We start from the raw sequence: 6135 nt of genomic DNA on the forward strand, positions 1-6135 counted from the left end.
CTTTAACGCCCGTCCGAGAAGAATTTTCGGGGACTGGACGACCGAAGCGGATCTCGCGCGGTCTCGCGATCGACAGTGAAGAGAAGTGCAGAAGAGGAAAAGAAGACACGACAAACACACACCATGGGGCGACCGACGCGTTCGTTTCAACGCTTTCGCACAAAGTCGGCGGCGGTTATATATTTATATCATTATATTCCGGCGGACGGGACGCGACGTTCGAAAGCCTCGCCAAAGAGGAGCTCCTGCCTCTTCCTCTCTCTTTTCTACGAGAAAAGATAAACGTATTTTACGGGGATACGGAAACGTTACCACGTGGTGTCACACACGATCGTCCGTCTCTTCTCTATAGCAGAAACCGATAAAAATACACCTCCCGAAAGAGAGTATATGGTGATTCTTTTTATATATATATATTTCGAAATACAACTGAACGTGGCGGAAGCGCACGGTGGTGGTCCAGCGAGGACACGCGACGACGGGGAATAAGAACTATTCGACCCGTTACGAATACGCATGCTCGTCCCGCACGATTTTAACACACACCGTGTTTTTCTCCAGTCGTCAAAGCGTTCGTGCGTCGAATTCGAAAAATAAAAAAAAAAGAAAAACACCTTTTCTCTCTCTCGGGGTAAAAGAGTCGATGTGTATTGTGTATAAAGGTTCTGCGAGAAGTCTCGTTTTGACGTGTGTTCCGCCGATAACGACGATCCTCCGAAACGGGGATACAGAAACGTTACACCTCACAACACGATCTCCGTCTCTTCTCTATAGCAGAAACCGATAAAAATACACCTCCCGAAAGAGAGTATATGGTGATTCTTTTTATATATATATATTTCGAAATTCAACTGAACGTGGCGGAAGCGCACGGTGGTGGTCCAGCGAGGACACGCGACGACGGGGAATAAGAACTATTCGACCCGTTACGAATACGCATGCTCGTCCCGCACGATTTTAACACACACCGTGTTTTTCTCCAGTCGTCAAAGCGTTCGTGCGTCGAATTCGAAAAATAAAAAAAAGAAATACACCTTTTCTCTCTCTCTCGGGGTAAAAAGAGTCGATGTGTATTGTGTATAAAGGTTCTGCTGCGAGAAGTCTCGTTTTGCCGTGTGTTTCGGTAACGACGATCCTCCGAAACGTACATCTCATTCGTAAGAGAGGAAGAAAACAATCTCCCTGGGGCCAGTCGGTAATATACCGACATACGACGTGTCGTGCACATCCGTCTCACGCACGGTATACAAAATATGAATAAAACGTGTGTAGTCTCTCTCTCTCGACTTCTTAATATTTTCTTTCACCTCTGACGCATCATTTCAGGTGACGTCGGGAGCGCGGGAAAAAAAATTTTTCTAAACACACGAAACCGTTCATCTCACGAACAGCCGAAAAAGTTGTCGCTCAGATCCATATCGCAGTGGAGCGGTATCCGCGGGCGGTCGTAATTGAACGACGCACGACGCCGCGAACACTCACGCGAGTCCATACAAACGATTCCGATCGTTTTGCAACAACTAGAACGTACACTGTCCGTGAAATTCACAGAATTTTCGCGTGTCCGCGACAAACGCCGACGAGACACCCATCGTTCGCTCGTACGTAGCATCCTTCTCTTAACCCGACTCAGAGACGTTCTTTGCGCCCTTCGGTAAAAAAACGTTCGATCCGAAGAGGTGAACGACGGCGGGGATTTGACAGAGCTACGCAAGCAGTGTATGGTACGTAAACGACCCTCAGCCAGGCGTGGTCCAGGAATTGTATCCGTGGACCGCAATGTGCGTTCGAAATGTCGATGTTCATGTGTCCTGCAGTTCACACGTTGACGCGCAATTAGCTGCGTTCTTCATCGACCCACGAGCCAAGTGATCCACCGTTCAGGGTAATCGTATAAATTTTATATTTCACATATATAATTTTATTCTCACTTGTTCGACCTAATATCTCTCTTCTTTCAAAGAGAAGATAAAAGTTGATACCTGAATCTCCGACCAGCGCGCGAAGGAGATTCAGGCGTCGCCTTGGAGACGACACCGAAGCCTTTCGAGACGAAAAACGTTCAAGTAATATGTATATATTTCTCGACGTTCCGGGCGTATAGTGCATTCAAAAACCCGCGAAAGACGCAGAAGACTCGCACGCGTGGAAACGACGGGGATATATTTTGTATCCTACCCGATACTGAATCCATCGCGTGCAGTCGACCCTCGCGTTCTTCCGATCAGACGCATCTATTGTTGCGCGCATGTTTTCGCGTCGCATCGCGCGAAACGTTGCACGAATCGTACCGATCGATCGATTGAAAGCAAATAATGAAAAAAGACTTCACAGCTGGCTCTTTGCCGGTCATTCGTCCCATGTTATCTCTTGCCGCGAAATTGGCGCGCAAGAGTTGGGTGTCAGACGCGCGGCTTTAAAACGAGCTTCACGGCCGGTCCCTTCGTTACCGCTTTCGTTCTTTCTCTCGGAACGACCATGAACGAACACGACGAGCGACGCTACGGCATACACACGTCCACGGATTCGATTAAAAAAACAGACTTCACAGCTGGCTCTTTGCCGGTCATTCGTCCCATATTATCTCTTGCCGCGAAATTGGCGCGCAAGAGTTGGGTGTCAGACGCACGGCTTTAAAACGAGCTTCACGGCCGGTCCTCTCAATTCCGTGTACGGTACACGCAAGATGCGGGTTCCACTTCCAGACTACCCGGTCCCTTCTCTCTACGAGAATCGATAGTAGAAGAACGGCTCGAAAACGCGTCTCAGAGACTAGGGGAAAAGAAGCGGTATGCGAGCGAAACGAAAACGCATTATGGAAACGTCGCGAAACAATGTTCGACGGTTGCTCGGTTCCAATCGTGCGGCCGTTTCAATTTCTCGTGCGCTTCACCGTCCCTCCGTAACTCTGGCCGATCGCGTATACCGAAGAGCCGACACGCGCAAAAACCACAGGCATTGTATACTGTGTATATATATATATATATGTTACAGTCACAGCCTTCGCGCGTTTTACTCTCCGACGCGGGGTTTCCACGACGAAAGAGAGACAGTTTCGTGGCGGGTGACTCGGCCGAATCGCTACGACGGGTATTTCTATTATAGAACGAATCATCGCCACCCTTTACCAGTGCCCGACGAAGGAATCACAAGGTCATCTGGAGTTTACAATGCCAGCGACGGTAATTCCAACGAAGACCCGATAAGTCAACTCATCGTTCTATTTCTCCCCGTACAGAAAAGCGAATCGACGCTAATGCACCTCGCGCAAGCACGAACGTTCTCTTCGCGTGGATCGTCCCATCGTCCAAAGATGTAAAGACGCATTGGAGATCGTGGTCTCTGGCGGGCTCATTGCACGCCCCACTGCATATCTTTCCTCGAATCGAGAATGATTCGTCCACTAAGGCTGCGAAACTACGCGTCGAGGAAACTAGGGGAAAGAAGCGGGATGCGAGCGAAACGACAATACATTATGGAAACGTCGCGAAACAATGTTCGGCGGTTGCTCGTTTCCTCCTGCGGACGTTTCATTGCTCGGGCGCTTCACGTCCCTCCGTAACCTTCGCGCGATCGCGTGCCCCGGAGAGCCGGCAACCGGTGAACCACAGGCGTATAAACTATAGTCTTCTATAGCAAGCCTTCGGCGGTTACTCTCCGACGCGGGGATTCCACGACGAGAGAGAATTTCGTGGCGGGTGACATCGGTCGAAACGCTACGACGGGTATTTCTATTATAGAACGAATCATCGCCACCCTTTACCAGTGCCCGACGAAGGAATCACAAGGTCATCTGGAGTTTACAATGCCAGCGACGGTAATTCCAACGAAGACCCGATAAGTCAACTCATCGTTCTATTTCTCCCCGTACAGACAAGCGAATCAACGCTATCGCACCTCACGCATGCACGAACGTTCTCTTCGCGTGAATCGTCCCATCGTCGAAAGATATAGCCGCTTGGAGATCGTGGCCCATCAAGTTCTTCCGTAACTCCTGCGCGATCGCGTACCCCGGAGAGCAGGCAACCGGTGAACCACAGGCGTATAAACTATAGTCTTCTATAGCAAGCCTTCGCGTTTACTCTACGACGCGGGGATTCCACGACGAGAGAGATTTTCGTGGCGGGTGACACGGCCGAATCGCTACGACGGGTATTTCTATTATAGAACGAATCATCGCCACCCTTTACCAGTGCCCGACGAAGGAATCACAAGGTCATCTGGAGTTTACAATGCCAGCGACGGTAATTCCAACGAAGACCCGATAAGTCAACTCATCGTTCTATTTCTCCCCGTACAGAAAAGCGAATCGGCGCTATCGCACCTCACGCAAGCAGGAATGATCTCTTCGCGTGGATCGTCCCATCGTCGAAAGATGTAAGACGTACAGAAATCGTGGTCCATCACGATTATTCGTAACTCTCCGAGTCGCGTATCTGAGAGTAGGGCAAACGGAGAACCACAGGCATAAATAATACTATATATTTCTTATATAGTTAGCCTTCGCGTTTTACTCTCCGACATGGGGATTCCACGACGAGAGAGAGTTTCGTGGCGGGTGACTCGGCCGAATCGCTACGACGGGTATTTCTATTATAGAACGAATCATCGCCACCCTTTACCAGTGCCCGACGAAGGAATCACAAGGTCATCTGGAGTTTACAATGCCAGCGACGGTAATTCCAACGAAGACCCGATAAGTCAACTCATCGTTCTATTTCTCCCCGTACAGAAAAGCGAATCGACGCTATCGCACCTCGCGCGAGCACGTAACTACTCTTCGCGTGGATCGTCCCATCGTCGAAAGATGTAAGACGCACGGAAATCGTGGCCCATCAACGTTTTTTTGTAACTCTGCCGATCGCGTATCACAGAGCCGAGACGCACATACCACAGGCGTATAATACCGTTTTCTTTCGTATGGTAAGCCTTCGCGTTTACTCTTCGGCGCGGGGTTTCCACGTCGAGAGAGACTTTCGTGGCGGGTGACATCGGTCGAAACGCTACGACGGGTATTACTATTATAGAACGAATCATCGCCACCCTTTACCAGTGCCCGACGAAGGAATCACAAGGTCATCTGGAGTTTACAATGCCAGCGACGGTAATTCCAACGAAGACCCGATAAGTCAACTCAACGTTCTATTTCTCCCCGTACAGAAAAGCGAATCGACGCTGTTGCACCTCACGCAAGCACGAACGTTCTCTTCGCGTGGATCGTCCCATCGTCGAAAGATGTAAGACGCACGGAAATCGTGGCACATCACGTGTTTTCGGAACTCTGTCGACCGCGTATCTCAGAGACGACGCGCGCGAACCACTGGCATATACTATTATATATCGCGTTTTACCCTCCGACGCGGGGATTCCACGACGAGAGAGAGTTTCGTGAGCGGGTTGACTCGGAAGAAACGCTACGACGGGTATTTCTATTGTAGAACGCATCATCGCCACCCTTTACCAGTGCCCGACGAAGGAATCACAAGGTCATCTGGAGTTTACAATGCCAGCGACGGTAATTCCAACGAAGACCCGATAAGTCAACTCAACGTTCTATTTCTCCCCGTACAGAAAAGCGAATCGACGCAATCGCACCATACGCGTGCACGTAAACAACTCTTCGCGTGGATCGTCCCATCGTCGAGAGACGTAAGTTTTCATAGTATGAATTCGCGTTTTACTCTCCGACGCGGGGATTCCACGACGAGAGAGAGTTTCGTGAGCGGGTTGACTCGGAAGAAACGCTACGACGGGTATTTCTATTATAGAACGAATCATCGCCACCCTTTACCAGTGCCCGACGAAGGAATCACAAGGTCATCTGGAGTTTACAATGCCAGCGACGGTAATTCCAACGAAGACCCGATAAGTCAACTCAACGTTCTATTGCTCCCCGTACAGAAAAGCGAATCGACGCAATCGCACCATACGCGTGCACGTAACAACTCTTCGCGTGGATCGTCCCATCGTCGAGAGACGTAAGTTTCCATACTATGAATTCGCGTTTTACTCTCCGACGCGGGGATTCCACGACGAGAGAGAGTTTCGTGAGCGGGTTGACTCGGAAGAAACGCTACGACGGGTATTTCTATTATAGAACGAATCATCGCCACCCTTTACCAGTGCCCGACGAAG

General features: G+C 49.9%; 1 non-coding gene across 1 annotated transcript; it reads right to left on the reverse strand.

Annotated features, from left to right (window-relative positions):
- Window positions 1–1733: 1733 nt before the first annotated feature.
- On the reverse strand, window positions 1734–1888 carry LOC143176305 (5.8S ribosomal RNA). The gene has a single exon (XR_013000874.1). It is a non-coding gene; the product is annotated as a 5.8S ribosomal RNA (ribosomal RNA).
- Between the last annotated feature and the right edge of the window lie 4247 nt (window positions 1889–6135).

Source organism: Nomia melanderi, unplaced genomic scaffold (genome assembly GCF_051020985.1).
Source record: "Nomia melanderi isolate GNS246 unplaced genomic scaffold, iyNomMela1 scaffold0487, whole genome shotgun sequence".
Classification (NCBI taxonomy): Eukaryota; Metazoa; Arthropoda; class Insecta; order Hymenoptera; family Halictidae; genus Nomia; species Nomia melanderi.